General features: G+C 36.4%; 1 long non-coding RNA gene across 1 annotated transcript; it reads left to right on the top strand.

Annotated features, from left to right (window-relative positions):
• The first annotated feature begins 366 nt into the window (after positions 1-366).
• LOC310893016 lies at positions 367-21439 on the top strand. The gene is made up of 3 exons (XR_014578647.1): positions 367-3210; positions 3623-3720; positions 19908-21439. It is a non-coding gene; the product is annotated as an uncharacterized lncRNA (long non-coding RNA).
• The last annotated feature ends 259 nt before the right edge of the window (positions 21440-21698 follow it).

Genomic DNA, 21698 nt, shown 5'->3' with positions numbered 1-21698 from the left:
ATGTTCCAGTTGAATACGAGGGGACGCTTCTTTACTGTGAGGGTGACCAAGCACTGGAACTGGTTGCCCAGAGAGGTTGTGGAGTCTCCTTCTCTGGAGATGTTCAAAACCGAGCTGGATGCTAGCCTGTGCAATGTGCTCTAGGTGATCCTTCTTGGCAGGGGGTTTGGACTACATGATCTTCAGAGGTCCCTTCCAACCTCAGCCATTCTGTGATTCTGTGATTAGGTATTTAAGTCCTTAACTGGGTCGAAGTATTAACATACTGCTGTTTTGCAATTTTACTTTTTTAGGAAACTTAAAACACTCGTGGTAAAGAAGGAAGTCTAGTAAACAAAGAGAAGCCAAGAATCGGGTATGACAAATGTATATATTATTCCAATGTGACACAGTATCAGGATGATATTTGAGAACTGTATCTCCTGATATCCATGTTTTGATGTGACTACTGCTTAGAAGAAGGTGTGTTGAAGTGGGAGTTTGGAGCCTCCTCTGCTGGGCCATGTTTCAATATAAATCATGTACTCTGAGGCTGGCACGCTGTGTCTAAGCCATGAAAGACCCTTAAGTGCTTCTCAGAAGTAGTATATATTATAGTCCATGTGCATGACATGCTTGTGACAACTTAGCATCATGTTGGGACCAGTGTTAGGTGATGATTGGACTTGGTGATCTTATGGGTCTTTTCCAACCTATTCTATGAACATCCTTCCTGCACTATGGTTTACATGGGGAAAAAAACGGGTGCAGAAATCAAAAGGATATATGATGAATTTCAACTACTTTCTACTTTGGTACCTGTCTCTCAATAAAAGCATAGCAACATAGAGCCAGATTTCCTAGCTTCAGTAAGTCAACAAAATCTTACTAGATATTAATTGATCAAGAAGTGCTATGCAGGGAAACTATAGGGATTGACTCTATTAAATAAACCAGTTTTATACAGTTCCCTTCAACAGGGATATAAGTTTAATCAGTATTGCTCTAACATACAAAAGTGCTGTGAGTCAGAGATGAATTGTACCTACAAAACAGCCTGGGATAAGGCTGTTTCAGATTTGCTTTAATGAGTTCTGTCTGTATCAATTATGAGCTCTGATTTGGCATTGCTATCCAATATCTCTCCTCAAAAGCACACATATCTGAAATAAATTTAGACTAGAATAGAATACGCTGTTGCTGTCAAACACTTTGTCTCCCAATACGAAAATAACCTAATCACAACAAATAAATGTTCAGCTACCCAGAAAGTACGACAGTTGAGACAGGGAGAAAAGCAATAAGATTATTGTTTCATTAGTGCACAATAAAGTGCTGAAAACTGGGATTTGATCTCTGTATGGGTGCCTGACTGTAATATTTGAATATTTTAGGATCATACCTGTTGAGAACTTATCATACCAAATAAATGTCTGTCCTGAGACAGAATGTTCTTTCAATTGCTCTAGCAGGTATTTGGATTAATTATATTATAGTAAATGAAAATATCGTAATTGTTCCTTATTTGACTGAAATAAGTTAAAACTGTAGCTGTAAATAATAAGTCGAAACAAGCTGTAAATATAAAGAAAATCTATGATTTGGAAAAAAAAAAAAAAAAGATCTAAGTTCTCCAAGGGTTTCAGTTTGCAGCTGCCCTTCCATGGTACTTTCTACTTCCACACAATCCTCAAAGACAAAAAATGAAAGTATATTATTATTAAATACATCTACTGAAAAATTTATAGTTTATGTACTTAAATGATTAGGGTCAAACCATTAACCACAGATATAAGTTCATCTCAGTTTGAGGAGGAGAAATTCCATGATATTGAAAAATTAACCACTAGCTTATATTATCCACTTATCTGAAGACACTTTCCTTTTTTTCGAAGTAGTATCACTCAGTAGGAAAAAAGTCATCAAATTTAGTGAGCTAGCAAAAGCGCAACCAAGAGCATAGTGACGGCACAGCTTCCTGCATTCTCCTGTTACAGAGTCTTCATGCTTCTTTAATAAGCCTTTAATGGAAATTATATTAAAAATATTAATAGTATGTATTTATTGTGGTTTAACCCAGCAGGCAGGAAAGCACCACACAGACATTTGCTCACTCCCCACAAAGTGGGTTGGGGAAGAGAATCAAAAAAGGTAAACTTGTGAGTTCAGATAAGGAGAATTCAAAAAGAAAGAAAAAAGAAAAAGAAAAAAATAACAAAAACAAGAATAAACAAAGCAAGTGATGCACAATGCAATTGCTCATCATCAGCCTCTGAGCTATGGCAGCCCCCCAGCTAACTCCCCCATTTCTGTAGTTGAGCATGATGTCACACAGTATGGAATGTGGCCAGTTTGGGTCAGCTGTCCTGGCTCTGTCCCCTCCCAGCTCCTGCTGCACCCCCAGCCTCCTTGCAGGCAGGGCAGCACAAGAAGCTGAAAAGTCCTTGACTTCATGTAAGCACTGCTCTGCAACAATTAAAACACCAGTGTGTTATCAACATTATTTTTTCTCCTAAATCATGGCACCATACCAGCCACTATGAAGAAAATTATTTCTATTCCAGCTGAAACCAGGACAATATTTTTGAATCTAGCATTCTTTTCAGCTGTATAACCACTTTGCTTTTCAGAAACTCATTTGATTAACTCTTTGATTAACTGTGACAAAGCTTCCACAAAACTACTCTTTTTGCGTACTTTGAGAGAAGAGTGGTTATTGTTCACTTCTTTGAAACAACACATTTCTTGCACAGATACTGAAATCAGCATTGGAGGGACAGAGATGTGTGACTCAAGGTGGTAGGATAATAGTTATGCCTAAGAAGTGGGTAGTGCTTCTGACCTTAATTTTTTCTTGTGGCGTAAGGACCACACGGACACCAGGGTTCTTTTAGGATCAGTAACTGCTGCTCTTTATTGATGACAGAACTTCATTATATATCTCCCTTATCGAGGACAGGCTCCCTTTTTATACCATTCGCCCCACAGCAGTACTTTCCCACTAACCATTCATTGGTCAACAACTTTGCCCGGCAACCGCAAACACCCAGCAACTTCCATCCCTTAACGGCTGGAGAACAAGCAACCCGAGACGGCAAGGCGTCTCCTCAATCACCCTTCTTTGTTCCCTCTAAACTCTTTACATTCCTGATGGCCTCATCGTTAAGAGTCCGATGTTATCACTAACCATGGGGCTTGTCGACCCCCATGGCCACACTCCCACGTTTTCTGGTAAGTGACCAACAGTGCAATGACATTAAGTACGTTAAGTGTTGATGTTATGTTTCAGACCCCATCCCAAACTGTACATTTTTCAAGTGTAGCACAGGTAGCTAACTGGGTGCCTAACAGCATTCTGTGTTCTCTTCCAAGGTCCCATTATCTATTAGTTTCAACATCTAACTTTTAGGGAAACAATTTCATTTTTTGATATGATTCTTAAAGACAGAAAAAATATTTTTATATTTAAAGCAGAAAAACATACCCCGTTCCTCATACTTGTTTCAGTCATTCTTTATCAATTGTATCAACATTTCTGCAGTAACCGAAAACATTGGGAATTTTGCTTCAATTTCCATGGGAGAAGAAAGGTGGGTTTGGTTGCAGTGATATCCAGAATTAAGTAGAATACTTTGTCTTTCAGCTAAATCATTTATCTGGGAGATGTCTGAATTAAGCAAATACTGCAATGAAGTGTGTCCCATTTAAATGAAGACAGCAGTACTTCATCCTTCATGCAGGGTAAGAGTAACAAATGCAATACGGAAATAATGTCACAGAAGCTGGTTAGTCCCCTAGATGAATATAATGGTTTTATTGTCTTATTCAACGACCTTTTATTAGGTTAATTGGTTCACAACTGAATATGCGTTCCTTATAGAAGTTTGCATATTTTCCAGTTTCTCTGACTGTAAAACCATGTTACTTGCCCTCTTTGCTAAATCTTTTGTGTTAACAAAAACAGAAAAACAAAAAGCAGAACAATTATTGATGACTTTTTTTAATGACTTTTTTTTTTTTTTAAGCTACCATTGCAAGAACTGAGAACTGTAATAAGTTGTTCTTTTGCAAGGTCACATATCAACTCAAAGATCTCAATTTTTAAAGACTGTTTAAATCTATCATTAACATACTAGGTTGCCTAAGAATCATGCCCCCTGTGCATTTTTTCTCTCTCTCCTTTGACTTATGGGCTTTCATTATTGTCAAAAAACACAGGAAAACACATTTTGAAAAATCAGTCTTGATAATTCTTGGTGATAAAAAAAGACGAACAGGTCACAGAAGAAAAGTATGTTGAAACCTCAATTTGCATTATTGACTACAACTGTCTCAGAAGACTCACTTTAAAGTGACCAACAGCTTTTTCCCTCATAGCAGTATGTAAATGAGGAAAGAATTGAGGTTATGCATTCATTTCACCTCATACAAAGTCAAATATAGTGGATGTCAGGAAGAGCAGATAGGTACAAGTTGTCCTTTTCACTTATATACAGTCCTTAAGGATTCATAATTACAATGACTTTAGGGGTTGCCTGTGGCTGGTGACATATCTACAAGATTTTCCTTGTGAAAGGCTTCACACAAAAAAAAAAAAAAAAAAAAAGACTCCCCTAAACTTTATCAGAAAAGGTGAATGAAAACACTTTGAGAATTGTCAATATTCTTACTGTTGACTTCTCTGGAGGAAATAAGGGATGTCAAGACTAAAAGGCATAGTAGGGAACCAAATAGAATAAGCAGAATCTTTTTCATCTTTTTCAAGTTGAGGGGAAGGAAGACTGGACTTTGAGATTTCTCTTCTGGAAGAGTAGCAAACTGTCATTTGTATAGACAGAAGTTGGTTGCTATACTGTTGATTCCATCCCTGGTGGCCTAGGCTCTCAAAGAAAATATGATTCAGATGTCTATGGATGATAGATGAAAGAAAAGGGAAGAATGGCTGGAGTATTGCAGGAAAAGATCGTGTTTTGGATTGCTCAATATCCTTTTGTGGATATCCTGTTTGGGTCAGCTGTTCTGGTTCTGTCCCCTCCCAGCTCCTGCTGCACCCCCAGACTCCTTGTTGGCAGAGCAACAGGAGAGACTGAAAAGTCCTTGGCTTTGTGTGAGCACTGCTCTGCAACAATTATAACATCAGAGTGTTATCAACATTATTTTTCTCCTAAACCATGGCACCATACCAGCCACTATGAAGAAAATTAACTGTACTACAGCCGAAACCAGGACAGGGTACTGATTTTTCCCTACCACTAGTCTTTGGCTTAAAGATGTAACCTGTTGAGATTTTCATCTTTCCCCTACCTGAGGAGAAGTTTTTTGATGAAGACAAGACATTATACTTTTTAAGGAAAGACAAGAAAAGTTCATTATAAAGTGGTTCATACATAGTGTTCTGAGGGATGTACAAAAAAATGCTGTTACAATAAATGTTTTCAAGAACATGCACTGGATGTATTTTTGGTGCTTTAGAGACATCGTAGAGCCTGCAATGTAGAGGCAAATGAATATTCCAGCCAAAGGCAGCCAGGTACCCTAGAGTAAAGCATGTTCAATGTAAATTATAAGGTCAAGATTTCTTCTCTTCCACTGCACATCTTAACAGTGAAAATGAAAAAAATAAAAAATAAAAAATCCACATCTGATTAATGTCAAGAACAGATATGAATTTCAGTTTTCTATGTAGTGAAAATAAAATACTAGGGTTCTCTTTACATAAATAAAATATCTTAATTGTGGCTTACTCTATATGATTTTGTTTAAATATATAGCAAATTAAAACCAAACAAACCAACAAAAAAAACACATGCAATTGGAAATGTAGTCTCTTGGAATCTCATGAGGAGCTAAGCAAGCATGGAGTAATTTTAACTCCTGAGTAGGAAAGCTTCAGAAAATTAATAGATGTCACAGGAAATGAAGTTGGCCATTAGTGTAATTTCTCTCCAATTGCAGTCTCTCCAGTGAGCTTGATGACACTAAGAGAAAGATATCATTTTTTTTTTCTGAAATATAAAAAAACCACATTTACTAAACCCTTTCAAATTGCTAAAGCTCCCAGGATGTATTTCATAAAACTATTAACTTGCATGCATTGGCTGAAATCCAATATAAGTAATTATATCTTTCTTACATAAATTGTTCCCATAATTTCACTGAATTTCTACCTCTAGAATTCTGGATAGTGTAGACTGGCCCTGTTTTAGAATCCTTATGCATAAAAAAAACACTGATTTGCTGAGGCAGTTAAACCTTATGATAGGTCAGACTCTTTTCTAATATGTTAGAATTATACCACAGACTGAAATGCAAATCAGTTTTGATACTATTTTTAGGTAGCACATATCATAGAAAGAAAACTATAGAAATGTCAAATAACATTAAAGAAAAACACATAGGAGGAGCAAGTATTTCTAATTTTTTATATTGAACAGCTGAAAATGTTCTAGAACTGAGGTTATTTCCAACAGTTAAAAACCATGAGTAGATCATCCAGACAACAGTTTTGTGAAAAGAATTGATTAGCGTACATGGGATTATTTTTATTAAGAGCTAAAGAAGCATAGAGTAGATTTTATAAACAGTGGTTTTGGAAAAATAATTATGTCTTATTAAGTTGAAGAGATCATAAATTTAGTTTAAAATATTGCAATGATCATGGGTTAAAAATTAATTACTAGCTAACACATCTTCAGTGAATATTGGTTCAGTAAAGAGTTTTAATACTTACAATGTAGCATTACTTTCATTCATTTCTGTATACTAGCTCCTGGGGTGGAGTCCTAAGCAACCTTCTGGGACTCTTAGAAAGATCATGAGAGTCAGACAGTTTCAAATAAGATCCCCAGCACACAGACTAAGATGCTGAGCAACTATAATACTTTGAATTATCCTTGGACTCCTGAAAAAATAGAGTTTAAAGATTATGAGCTCACTTACCTATTTGTGGAAAACAGATAATTGGCAACAGAATGCTCTTCAAAGCACTAGACTAAAGGTAAAACAAAAGTAAGATTATTTTGAATAGTGATGGCAACTAACTACTGGAATAACACATGAGAAGTTTTCTCTCTTGCTGACAAATTTTAATTAAAAAAAAATATGTTTTTGAGTCATTACAACATTTCAATACATTATTCAATCAGAAAACAACTGATAAAGCCTATTATACATGGGAAAAGACTGTATGACCATTAAGGCTATTTGAAGATTTATAGCCCGTGACATCCTCAGAACATTTAATTAAGCACTATTAGATTGTCTGTCTGGTGATGGAAAAAAAAAGAGATACCCTTTCATATCACTTGGAGATCTGATACAGTGTAAAAGTGAAATTAATTTCAAAATGTTGTAATAAAGCCAATTAAATAAATTATGTTTTTTTTTTCTATTATTGTGAAAGAACAAATATCACTTTTGCGAGATTTTTTTTTTCATACATGATTTAAAATGAGGAAAGATAGCAGTAAGAACAAAAATTTATTTCAATATCATTTATGGAGCTTTAAGACAAGTACTTGCCAGACAGAAAAACTGAACAGCTGCACAACTATCTGTATCTCACCATGTAGATCTGGGGTCTGATGTATTGTACCTGAGCTATCTGTAGTAAGAATACATTCTCTAGATATCTGAATCCTGTCTGAACCACCTTTCCCTCCTCCACTGGATAATGTTTATTAAAAGAGCTGTCTTTATGTTAACAGTTGATAAAGCCAAGATCTCCAATTACAAAAAGGCACAAAACAAATCCTACCTCCTGAGACACCCAAGTAGGTGCATGATTGCAAACATGTCAGGTTAAAATGCAACAGCTTTTGATTTTATTATTATTATTATTATTATTATTAATTATTATTATTTTCTAAATGGAAACGCTTTATCGTAGAAACCTGAGGAACCTTAGAAACCAAAGAAACCTGAGTTGCTACTCATAGCACCAGGTAAATTTACAGAAGAAAAGAAGTCTATTCTAGTATAGGGTTAACTTTTTTATTACAAAATCAGAATTACTCTTGCCTCAAGGAATAATAAAGCACTACAGTTTCTCTTTACTTGGTCCAATGAATTAAATAGCTTTGAGGGGAATTGCTCCCTTCTGTCACAGTAAGTCTAGCTTCCTAGTGAGGGCTTTCCAAGGCCAAATCATCTTTTCCTCTGTATTTGTGATAGCTTCACGCAATCTCTTACTTACCTGCTTTTGTTTTTAACCTAATTCATTCAGTCAAAATGTAAAAGGTAGGGCATTTTGTCTCCCAGAAGGCTTCTCTGACACATGATGCTATTATGTATTTAGTTAGTACTTACCTCTGAACCTAAATGGCCTTCTTGCCATTCACATTTTCAAGATTGCCACAGCAGTTTATAAACTGTATATCATAAAAAGTATTAATTGCGTAAACCTGATAAATCTTACAGGCTATGGAGTGACATGACAGCTTTGACAGTAGGATTGTTTTTCCGTTTATCCCTTTCTTCACTGCCACCCTTAGACAATTTTAGGGCTTATTGGTTTCCTGGATGCGTAAATTTTAGAATCTTGAAGAAATTTTTTAACTATTTTTTTTTAATTTATTTGTACAAAAATATCAAAAAGGGTATTCACTTTCACTTTCAGAATTTGCTTCTCATTATCATTTGAGATCCTTTGTGATCAGGAGAGTGCATGGCCATACCAGTGAACAAGCATTTTGTTGTAGAAAATAGTCTAACCTCAGAGCCTACTTTGAACCAGCCACGTGATACTGTAGCAGGATATCAGACAAGGATCAAGTCATTATTTTTTTTCTGTTGTATTTTCTTTTAAGTAAAACAGAACAAATTGTATCAAACAATGACAAATATATTTTTTGCACTCATCTATATTTTCCACAGACCATCATGTCTAGCCCTTTTCTCACCAACAATTTAAAAAATAAAAGGATTTATATAGAAACTGAGATTGGAAAGAGAGGTTCAAGTCCCACTGAGAGGGCCCATAAATTCTCTTTAGTTTGAAAATAATATGTAAGTGATAATTGATGTATCCTATCACTTCTTCATTAACATCTGGTGATCTACTTTAACAACAACACATTCTGTACACATGAATACATATATTTGCTGTTTTTGAAACACTCCAATTTCTGTTAAGCAGAGTACTAAAGTGCTAAACGTACTAGATTTAGCAAGTTCTCCAGCTGTTAAACTTTTAATGAAACCATACCATGATCATTTCTTAAGATTTCCATTAGTCACTTATCTTTTGAGTGAATAAAGTACTATTAATTGCATTTATATGCTTTAAATGAAGTACATCTGATGCTCTTTACTGATGGTTTGCCAGGCAATTTCCATTATAATGAACAAAATCCCAAGGATCTTACGTATAGTGGAAAATTAATGTGGTCAATATGCAAATATATATATGAAGTTCTTGAAGGTCATGAAGGTCTGAGATGTTGTATAATTACACTTTAAAAGAGAAGCAATGAAGAAAGCTCTGTAAAACTTAATTAAAAGTAGCATTTTGTTAACCTGAATTCTAGCAATGTCAATTAATGTTTTCTACTCAATAGAAAATTTACTTTTCTTTGGCAGTTGGATTAGGAACATGTAAACTGAGGGATCACAACATGTCCAAATTGAAAATCACATGCATTCTCATTTTATTTGAAAAATGGACATTCAACTTGCCATAGCATAACTTGTTTTTTTTTTTTTTTATACAGTTTTGTTACATAACTTGTAGGAAACGTTTTATGATAAACTAAGCTAACAATTCGAAAGCATACTTCCAGCACCCAAAACACTGCGGCTTTAAGGCTGTTATATAAGTGCTTCCAAATTCAGAGTGGATGGTACTGAAACTATTGGATACCTTAGATAATATTTGCCATGGAAAGGAAAACGTGTCTAAACACCACTTCCCTGTGAGGAAAAATAATGCTGTGTTAAAAAATGCCTGAATTCCATATTTGCTATGAACAGATGTTAACAAGAACAGTCATTATATTAAGACACATTAATTAAATATTGACAGAACAACCTTAGTAGGTGAATTTATAAAAACAGCGTGGGGTCTGATTAGCAATTAGTAGATTGATATATTCATGATTTTTTGCATGTGACAGCAAACAATCACAATGTAGAGAGAATACTTCCCACATTAAAATTCACGTTATCCTTTTCTCACCATTTGACCCAGGAAATTTCCCACTGGATTAGCAAACTGAGTTAATGACTCTTAAATTGTTCAAAAATTTATGTTAATTCATATGACATTGTTACTACTGATTCTGTTAAAAACTTTCCTGTCAACCCCCCTCTCACCCCAAAAGCAAGCAAGCAAGCAACCAAAAAAAAAACCCATCTGTAATGTGTTTAGGGGTAACAGACCCAAAATGCTATACTGGAAGAACTAAAAAAAATAAAATACAAAATCGGAGAATGTTTTTTGCTCTGCAAAGCAGATAGATAAGTTAGTCAAAACAAAATAATATTCCTTTTACTTTTCCTATTACACTAAGACAGTGCTCTCTTAGTCTAAGAAAATTAGCACATCCATGCAGTTTTCTTTCTTTTTAATAACTTTAACCTTTCACAAAAAGGTTGAAAGGTTTCTGAATGGTACTAGCTGTGATCATAATCAACATAATTGGATACTACCTTTTGCATTGATTCAAAGAAGGTAGGTAGTCTTAATACATTTTTTCTTTGAAATAAACTTTCATTTAGAAAATCTCTGGAAGGTGGATAATTATCCACTCTTAGTTTAAATTTATTTTTATGTCTTCTAACTGTAATAGATGGAATTATTACAATTAGGTTATACCAGAGTACAGTATAAATGTGTGATTATATTGTTAAGCAAAACTTTTAAATACTGTTTTTTATAGCTGTATTCATGCATATGCGCTATTATGCTCACATCTTTGTTATCTTCCGTAAGTGTTTGTGTCATGGTAAATAAAGCAGTAAATGCCAGTGTGAACCCAAGAAACCAATCCACACAGAGATATCTAGGGCTACGTATGCGCTGAGTATTTTCCTGTCATGGCTAGTAAAGGTGAAAAAAAGGTGGACGTGAGAGTCCTAATCTGTCTGGCTGCGTATGAAGAGCAAAGTGTAAAGAGTAGAACTGATTGCTGAAGGGCATAAAGCACCTCCTTTATTCATAGTGTACTGTTCCCAGTTCCCATAACCAACATATATTTAACTGAAGACTCTGGTCCATGATGATACTTCTATAGGACTTTGGATCCAAGAATCTAAATGGTTGTTAAGTTTGTTTCTACAGCAATGAAGAGTCTGAAGTTTGAAGCAGTTGATATTGAAGCCACTGCAGCTATACCAATACGAAGTTTGAGAATTTACTTCAGATCAGCCTGAATTTGTACTGGTGCCTTATACTGATTGAGCCCACAATGCATATGTCTAAAATCTAATCAAAGGACCAATGAATGTTTAATCCCTATGTTCTCTTTAGGTGCTAAAGAGCATTTGGTGTCTACACAGAGAGAAACTTCTGGATTAGTTTCTACTTACAGAAATTTAGCTAGAGCACACTAAAACTTGTATTGAACTAAAATGCTGTATTGTAAGGGTGGACAGCCAGGGGACTTTCTAAAAATTTGCACTATTTCTCCAAATTGAATTGTTAATGTAGTTGCTGTATTATTAGCACAAACAAAGCACTCCTCCATACTCTATTCAAAACAGCTTCTTCAGGAGCTGTTCTGAGTCAGGAATAACCAAATGATTCCCTGTATGCTATGCAGCAGTGTAGTAGAATAACAGTGGAACTGGGAGATAATCAATCTAGGTCAAGGCCTTGACAGACCCTCCTTACTTTGAACAGATCTTCTGATTTTATTATTTTGTTTTATTTTATTTTCCTGCTGCCTAAATGGGATGAGAAGTAATGTCAATATGTGGCTTTGATTCACTCTTGTTGAGGTTCCCTTTGGGGAAAACCGTCTGAAACTTTCCAAAACCGAACAAGTGAAAAGGTTAGCCACAAAGAGGTCTTCAGACATCATCTTTAAAGAATGTGTGTTTTCACCAGAAATTGATAACTTCAGAAAGGTCAGTAAAATATTTAATAGTTATGCTAGATGATGCTAAGATTTATATGATGACCACTGACTGGAATCTAAAAATCTGTTTGAAATGTTGTAAGTAACGAGGAGTTCCAAGCCACGTTCAAGATACATGAATTCTGAAGAGTTAGTGCCTAAAGCTAGCACACCAGATTCAGTCAGAATGGAAACACTGGAGGTATAAGCAAGTTCTAATATGCTCCCAGATATGTCCTTCAGGCTGCTGCAAAGCATCTCCATCTACTTGGCATGTACAACCCACATATTAGTTTCTACTTTGTTTTTCAAGGACTGGAGAAGAATTCAATGTTTTCTGATAAAATATAGTAAAATGATGGGACTTTCAGCTTGTAAAATAACCTTTTTGTAAACACATTCAAAGAGAAACCATTTCATTTCAGACTTTTCTCTGTTGAAATAAATGCAAATCCACTTCTGAGGACAGAGTTGCTGTCTGCCTGCATGGGCAGTCATATGCCCTCCACTTCTCTTGTTCAAGTCCTGCCAGGTGGATAAGAAATCAAGAAACAGTGCTTTAGAAACCAAATTATGGTTAAGCGTTTCTGTCACCAGAAAGACCACTTTCTTGCTCTGAGAAGACTGAGACTATGTTCTGTGCTCCAGCGTCTTAACGTTATTGAGAAAGGGACTTTGGGAAGGGGACTTATCATGACCAAAATACGCCACTATCGCAAAATAGATATACTTTAGTTAAATGAACAATGAATATATGTTTTGCTTAGCTTTTAGAATGAGAGAGCTATAATGAGACTTGGCTAAAACGGAACCTAATATGGCATATTTTTTCTGTAGTCTTTTTGTCAGAATCTTTGTCTATTACATCAGCGCCCAATATCTCATTTCCATTTCTGTCTGAAATGATTTTCTGAAATTTCTTACTTGATCTAATATAAATTACTACCTTTAACTAGTCACAAAAGAACTATGAAGGCCAGACATATTAATAAGTCAGCAGAATTTCAAAGGGTGGAGCTCATCGTCTCTGTAATTAAAGGCTGCCATACCTTTATTCCTGTACAAATTTTGAAGTCCACCAGGCTAATGACTATTACATGAAAATGATAAATTTTGCTTTCAGTTTGTTTTTGCTTTTTTAATTGTGTGAAAGCTGGAATTCTTTATGTCTCTGTGAGATCTCCAAAGCAGTGAGAGGAATTGTGGTAAATTTGAAAATCCGCAACAGTAATATAGAGAATATCTAGACTTCTTACAAGTGTCAAGCACCAGGGACTTCTGCTAATAGTAGATAACAACAATTAAATGTTCCAGTGTCTATTGATGTTATTCTCAGAACAGAATACAATATGATTTATTTTTTTTATTTAAAAACAACTGACATGAATTGTAATGAAACATTAATATAATTTCTCTCTTAGATATAAATAAATAAATAGAACAATAAATATAGTTCCTAACTATGTGTACGATACAACTGCCAGTAAAATTCAGCTTCACTTTGACTTTATCATATACCTTTCAGGATGCAAGTCAACTACGATCCCACTTGCACTGGATCCCACAGCAAACCTCTGACTGACGTTTAAGATTTTTTGCTAAAGTAAAGAGCTCAGGATTTTTCCTTGTCATAGAATCATAGAATTATAGAATGCTTTGAGATGGAAAGGACCTTAAAGATCATCTAGTTCCAAGACCCCTGTCATGGGAAAGGACAACTCCCACTGGACCATGTTGCCTATAGTGCCATCCAACCTGACCTTAAACACTTCCAGGGATGGGACGCCCACAGCTTCTCTGTAGAACATGTTCCAATGCCTCACCACCCTCACAGTAAAGAATTTCTTCCAAATACCTAATCTAAATCTATGCTTTTTTAGTTTAAAACTATTACCCCTTGTCCCATTGCTGCACACCCTGATAAAGAGTCTCTCGCTATCTTTCTTGTACTTTAGGTACTGGAAGGCCTCTATTAGGATTCCTCAGAGCTATCCCTTCTCCAGGCTGAACAATCCCAATTCTTTAAGTCTGTCTTCATAGGAGAGGCATTCCAGCCCTTTGATTACCTTTGTGGCCCTCCTCTGGACTCACTCTAACCATGTATTTCTTATGCTGGACACAGATATTCCAGGTGGGGTCTCATGAGATCAGAGTGGAAATAGAGTATCTCCTTCCTCCACCTGCTGGCCCCACTTCTTTCTAGGCAGCCCGGGATACCATTGGCTTTCTGGGCTGCAAGCGCACATTGCCAGCTCATGTCAAGCTTTTCATCTACCAACACCTTCTCTGCTGGGCTGCTTTCAATGAACCCCTTGCCCAACCTGTGTTCATGCTTGTGATTGCCCCAGCCCAGGTGCAGGGTCTTGCACTTGACCTTGTTGAACTTCAAGAGGTTCACAAAGACCCACCTCTAAGCCTATTTAGGTTTCTCTGGATAGCATCCCTTCCCTCCAGCATGTGGACTGCATCACAGAGCTTGTTGTCTGCAATATTGTTGATGCTGCACCTCAATCCCACTGTCCATGTAACTGACAAAGATGTTAAATAATACTAGTCCTAATACTGACCTTCAAGGAACACTACTCGTTACTGGTCTCCACTTGGACATCAAACAATTGACTGCAGTTCTTTGAATGTGACCATCCAACCAGTTTGTTATCCACTGAAAGGTCCATCTGTCACATCTATGTCTCCAATTTAGGGAAAAGGATGTTGTGTGGGACAGTGTTAAGTGCTTTGAATAAGTCTAGGTAGATGACATTAGTTGCTCTTCCCTTACCCACCAATGCTGTAGCCCCGTCACAGAAGGCCACCAGATTTGTCAGGCACTATTTGCCCTCAGTGAAGCCACACTGGCTTCACCAATCACCTCCTAATTTTCCCTGTGCTGTAACATAGTTTCCAGAAGGATCTGCTGCATAATCTTGCAGGGCACAGAGGTGAGACTGACTGGCCTGTAGTTACCTGTGTCTTCCTTTTTTCTCTTTTTAAAAATGCGAGTCATGTTTCCCTTTTTCCAGTCACTGTAAACTTCACTGGACTGCTACAACTTCTCAATAATGATGGATAGCAATCTAGCAACTGGCAAAAAGATGTAATCAAGATCTGCTTTTTTTTTTTTTTTTTTTTTTTCCCAATCCTTTTTGCAACTCAGTAATATATTAATAGCACGTCTTTATCTCTAAGCTGTCTCTCCATCCAGAAAGTCAGTGTACCAAGGGATTAATGTTTAGGGAATTTCTTTTCACATTACGGCCTTTCATCTTGAACTGACACTACACACCACTCATCACCATCAGCATCATAAGCTGTGTAGAAACCTCACCATCCTTTTTTGTAAAAGACATATTCTTTTTTTACTCATAGGTTAAAATGTCATTAAATCCAAAACTCTGTAGAAATTATTCTAACACTCTATCAAATGTTAGAAAAAAAAATAATAGATTTTTCCTACTAAACCATCCTTTACAACTTAACTAAGGAGATTATTTCTCACATATAAATGTGGAAAACAATAAAAGAACATGGTTATAAACTCCTACTACATTACATAAGCGATATCTGTAGGATAAAAATATCTCTTATCCTATAAAGTCAGTTTTCATTAGAATGCACCAATACCTAACATAAACAATTCATTATGGATAGGCATGGCTGGGACTTATTTACTGTGCACCTACCTGTAACAGAATGAAAGCACAATATTTCATTCTGAAACAGGGATGAAAACTGAGAATATAAGAATATATATATATATATTACATTGTTTTTGCCATTTCAGTAGAAAATGGCCTATACACTAAACTAGGTTTTTGAATGCTACTGGAGCAGTTATGCAATTGGGTCTGACATGTAACTAATAGGAGTAGTTTAGAGAAATCGTACCTAAGAACAGAAAGAGCTTTCTGGCAAGTTAGTTTCCTAAAGATGAAAGTATCAATACATTTATAAACTGCATAGGAGCACAGTATCAAATATGGTCTGCTACATTACAGACTAAAGTTCTTTGCTCTAATTGTCACTCATATTTTTTTGAATATTGATAAATTTGTATCTTAAGTATAGCTAGGGGATTTTTTTATTTTTTAATACCCCATTTGATGAACTATTCCACAACTCATCTTATATTAAAAATTAATTTCTGCTTTCTCTTCTAACAGATACTTTATACATATATATATATTTCTAGTATGCATATGATTATTTGTGTATTAGCTCTTCATCTTTTGTTTATCAGCTGGCATATTTATAGAGTGAAACCATAGTTGACAAGAAAAATCTCTTCTGTCTTTATTGAGGTAACCTAAGTAATCTGAGCTCTCATATTTCTTTTTGCATGGTTGGTCATAGTTTTGGTCATGGTAGTGGTTTCCCCCGAATCTGTTCCAATCTGAACTCCCTTTTACTAAAGAACGGTGGACAGAACTGTCCACTTAGCAGATGAGGTTCCACCAAGTGACTTGTACAATGGCACTGACACTTTCACAGTTCTTCTGCACTTGTTTTAGATTAAATTGTTGCTTAAAAAGAACAATAGAAAAACAACATGATACACTTTAAATGGACTAACAAATGCCTAAATGAATGGAGTCTAAATACAACCCTTACTGAAATCACTTCCAGGAAAGTTATTTCTTACATTGATCATTTACAAACTATATGCTATTTAATATGTATCAATGACATACACAATTTTTAGATAAGACAGAGACAAGAAAATGTTATAATAAGGACAGGTAAAAGATACAGAATTATATGTTTTATTTAATGGTAGAGTCCAAGCAAAACAGAATGTTTCACAATAGACAAGTAAAATGATATCCATGACCAAACAGGGTGAGCCATAAGTATAGAATGGGACTGTTAGACTAAGAAGTAATGAATCTTACATATAATTGTTGTGTAATAGCTCAAATAAAAATCTAGTGAGATGCAGATATTCAAAAGGTTGATATAATTTTCAGTGCAGAAGACTTAAGATTTACTGGGCTGCATACAAATAAACACAGAAATAACAAAACCCAAGATGTGAAACTTAGGGTTCATGGGTTAGAAAAATGTCTTTTTTAACTATAATGATGAAAACTTCTGGGATAATTTCTTAATGATTATGAACAAATCGACAATGTTAATGACAAACAGACTTATGCTCTGAAAGATAAGTGATTAAGTGATTTTTTTTTTTACTGTCAGACATGCTTTCATCCATCTTTTTTTTTTGTAATTTTTTTTTCCTGGTACAAAACAGTCTAACTATGAACAGCCTGAGATAAATGTCTGCTGCAGGTGCATACACTGTCTGTGGTGCACTGTTCTTATTCAAGAGCAATAGATATTATTAAGTTCCACAGCCTACAAAATCTGAAGTATGAAAGGTCAGTATCACCGGGGTAGTGTCTAGGAATTGGGTAACTGATGTATTAAATATTCTGCTAGAATAAACTTAAAACCAGTTCAGGAAAACTGACAAAAAAAAGAAACCCAAGATTTTAAAAAGTAGAAAGCTGGAGTTGAAATAATATCAAGGTAGAAGTGCCTTTCAGAAGGTAAAATTAGCTACTGGTGCTTACTAGGGATATCACTACAGTTGCACAGCTGTGCATTACAGTCTGGTATTTTATGACATCAAAATTCGTTATATGAAAGAAGATCTTTCTTACTGTAAAAATTAATTACAGTGATATGGTAATTCCCATGTTGAAAGTACCTTAGAAGTAACGAATACACAGAAGAACTTTTTGTTATTTTATTTCTGCCAGTAAAATACTGGACATCTAAAATGAGAGTACAAATTAGCAGCAGGGCAACCCAAACATAAAAGATGAACATCAATTTTTGTAAACGCAGAGTCCTTTTGTAAATAGCAGAGTCCCAAACATGGTAGGCAATCTGTCAAAATCAGTAAAGGTCAGATTTTTTGTAATGCAAGACCAGTATCTTCAAAAATGATAATTAATTTCAGGGTAAGCAATCAAGCAGAAACTGCAAGTTACTCTCAGAGCAAATTCAATAAAATAATATATATGTAGGCCATGAAACTTTCCAGCTGCCAAGAAACTGCCCTCCCCCCTGCCCCAAATTATATGGGACAGGCAAATATACCTATTCACAGTTGAATAACAGCTTTTTATGTACATGTATACTCTGAAGGCACTGATTGCCCAGTATTATATTTATTTTTGAACAGAAAGATTGCAAAACTATTTATGCATTTTACACACATATTATTGAAGAATATATTTAAAAAATACAAAAGAATATCTGCTTCTTGCTCATTCACTAAACAATGATTTTGGTGGAAGTTGTTGTTTATAATTATCTTAGAGTTCCATCTTGACTTTAAGCTATTGTTCTCATTAGAGTAAGCAAAATGTGGAGATCACTGTTTGCAATATTATTTATTTATTTTTAAATACGCAGATTTTTCACTTTATAAACTGGAGATAAATGATATGTTTCAAATTGTGTTTCTTTCACTTATTAATGAAATCTGTACAGCATTATCTGAAGTTGTTTATATCTGAAAATTCAGCATCAATTGTTCAGATATCAGCCAATTATTTAAAAACTCTTACAGAATCAAAGAACTGAAGAATGTTTGAAGTTGGAACATATCTTTGGAGGTTGTCTGGTCCAACTCTCTTGCTCAGGCAAGGACACCTAGAGCAGGTTGCCCAAGACTATGTCCAGATTGTTTTGGAAGTTCTCCAAGGAGGATGATTCCACAGCCTCTCTGGCCAGCCTGTTCCAGTGCTTGGTCTACTGCACAGTAAAGTGCTTCCTGATGTTTAGATGGAACCTCTTCTGTTCCAGTTTGTGCCAATTGCTTCTTATCTTTTTACTGGGCACAACTGAAAGGAGATTTTCCATCTTCAGTGCACTGCCCTTTCAGGTATTTATATGTATTGATGAGATCTGCCCTGAGCATCCTTTTCTCTAGGTGAAAAAGTCACAACTCTCTCAGCATCTCCTCATAGTCCCTTAATCATCGTTATCCTGTGTTGGAATCCTTACAGTATGTTTAGGTCTCTCTTGTACTGGGGGGACTAGAACTGGGCACAATACTCCAGATGGAGCCTCACCAATGCTGAGTAGATTGGAAGAATCACCTTTCTTATCTTCTGCCAGTACTTTGCCTAATGCGGCCAAGAAAACCGTCAGCCTTCTTAGTGGCAAGGGTACGTTGCTGACTGACTCAGATTCAAGCATTGCTGACTCTCATGTCAAATTTATCTAGATTTGCTGATTAAAAGATGTAAAAGATGTCACACTTCGACAGTTGCTTTTCAGCAAGTCCTTAATTACTACCCTAAAGCAAACTAATTCAAAATCATAATATATATGTATGCATATGTAAGTATAATCTCTTTTTTCTTAGCTACAGAACAGATATATTTCTTGAATTATATTATTACAATTAGTGCCATTTCTATCTGGTAATTAGCTATTGTTAATAATTTATTAAAAATTCTAGTTACTCTCTCCAGATGTGCTGGCCATACATTTTTTTTCTCTCTCTCTTTTTTTTTTTTCTTTTCTTTACAAGCTTTCTGAAATTTTTAGCTTATAATTTATGCTAAGTATTATCAGTTTTCTCTTTATTGATTTTTTTTATTGTTGCTTTCTCCTTGCCTTCAAGGCAAAGCAGTTTTTAAGAACAACTGGAGCTTTTTGGGAATCTAGTAAAATCTCAAATATTGATCATTTTGTAGTGTTTATCTTTTCTTTCAGTGTATCTATCTTAGAATTGTTTCTTACTTTGAGAAACAGCACCTCTAAAGCATAAAATATGCATAGATTACCACTTGGGATTTCGCTTTCTTTGCATGCAGAACATGTAGACAAGTCACTACCACTTGTTTCTAATTACAGAATCAAAGAATCACAGAATCACAGAATGGATGGGGTTGGAAGGGACCTCTGAAGATCATCTAGTCCAACCCCCCTACCAAGCAGGATCACCTAGAGCACATTGCACAGGATGGTATCCAGGCAGATTTTGAACATCTCCAGAGAAGGAGACTCCACAACCTCTCTGGGCAGCCCGTCCCAGTGCTCTGTCACCCTCACAGTAAAGAAGTGCCCCCTCATATTCAGCCAGAACTTCCTGTGCTTCAGTTTGTGCCTGTTGCTTCTTGTCAACCATGAACTTTCAGTTCTGTGATCTGCTCACCTTTATTTCTTGGAATAAAAATTGAAGTAGTGTTCAGCAGTTACAGAGTATGTGGACCCTTGATTCTCCTTACATGTAGCGGTAGTTTTATGTAAGTCTTTACAAATTCCAGTTTTGTACCAGTAACCCTAAGCTTTTAGTGCAAAATGAAGTTCATCATAGCACTGTTTGGTTTTGTTTTCTTTGTTTTTTTTTCCCATGTGTTTGTCATGGGTTTACATGACAAGGGCTTGGTAGCAGGGGGGCTGCAAGGGTGGCCCCTTGGAGAAAAGCTCAGCAGCTGCCCTATGTTAGATAAGGGCCAGTTTCAGCTGGCTTCAAAAGGGACCTGCTGCTGGCCAGAGCCAAGCCAGTAAGTGATGTTGGTTGTGCCTCAGTGACAGCAGAATTAAGAAATGGAAAAACTGCTTCACCACAGCAGCTGGGAGAGTGAGGAGTGAGAACCAGCCCTGCAAACCCCAAGGTCACTGCAGAAGGAGGGCAGGAGGTGCTACAGGTGCCAGAGCAGGAGTTCCCTTGTGGCCTGTGGAGAGGCCCCTGGTGGAGCAGGCTGTCCCCCTGCAGCCCATGGGTCCCACATGGAGCAGATCTCCACGCTGCAGCCTGTGGAGGAGCCCCCGGTGGAGCAGGTGGATGTGGCCTGGACGAGGCTGCGGCTCATGGAGAGCCCCCACAGGAGCAGGGGTTCTGGTGGATGGGGAGACGGTGTTTTTAGTTTGCTTTTAGTTTCTCACTGTTCTGGTTTACTAGTAAAACTATAAACTATAGTTTTTGTATATAAACTATAAGCTATAAGTTATATTAAACTTCCTGCACTGATTTGCCTGTAACAATAATTGGAGGCTGATCTCCCTGTCCCAACCCTTAAGCCCTTTTCATTGTATTTTCATAGAATCATAGAATGGTTTGGGTTGGAAGGGACCTAAAAGATATCTAATTCCACCCCCCCAGCCATGGGCAGGGATACTGCCCACTAGACCACGTTGCCCAAAGCCCCATCCAACCTGGCCTTCAACACTTTCTGGGATGGGGCATCTGCAACTTCTTAGGGCAACCTATGCCAGTGCCTCACCATAGTAGTAAGGAATTTCTTCTTTATATCTAGTCTAAATCTACCCTCTTTTAGTTTAAAGCCATTCCCCCTTGTCCTATTGCTACACTCCCTGACAAAGAGTCCCTCCCCAGCCTTCCTGTACCCCTCTTTATGTACTGGAAGACCACTATATGGTTTCTCCCCTTTTCCTTTTGAGGAGGGGGAGTGAAAGGATGGTTGTGGTGGAGTTCATCTGCCCAGAGTAAACCACCACAATGTTACAGACAATACTTAATGAATATTTTTGTTTCTGGAGGATAGCTAATCTCACTCCGGTCTTCAAGAAGGGCAAGAAGGAGGATCCGGGAAACTACAAGCCAGTCAGTCTCACCTCTGTCCCTGGAAAGGTGTTGGAACAGCTTGTTCTGGATGCCATCTCCAAGCAATTAGTACAGAA

This window comes from Anser anser (genome assembly GCF_964211835.1).
Source record: "Anser anser genome assembly, chromosome: 1".
In the NCBI taxonomy this organism is placed as follows: Eukaryota; Metazoa; Chordata; class Aves; order Anseriformes; family Anatidae; genus Anser; species Anser anser.
This window is presented reverse-complemented; position numbering and strand designations above follow the sequence as displayed.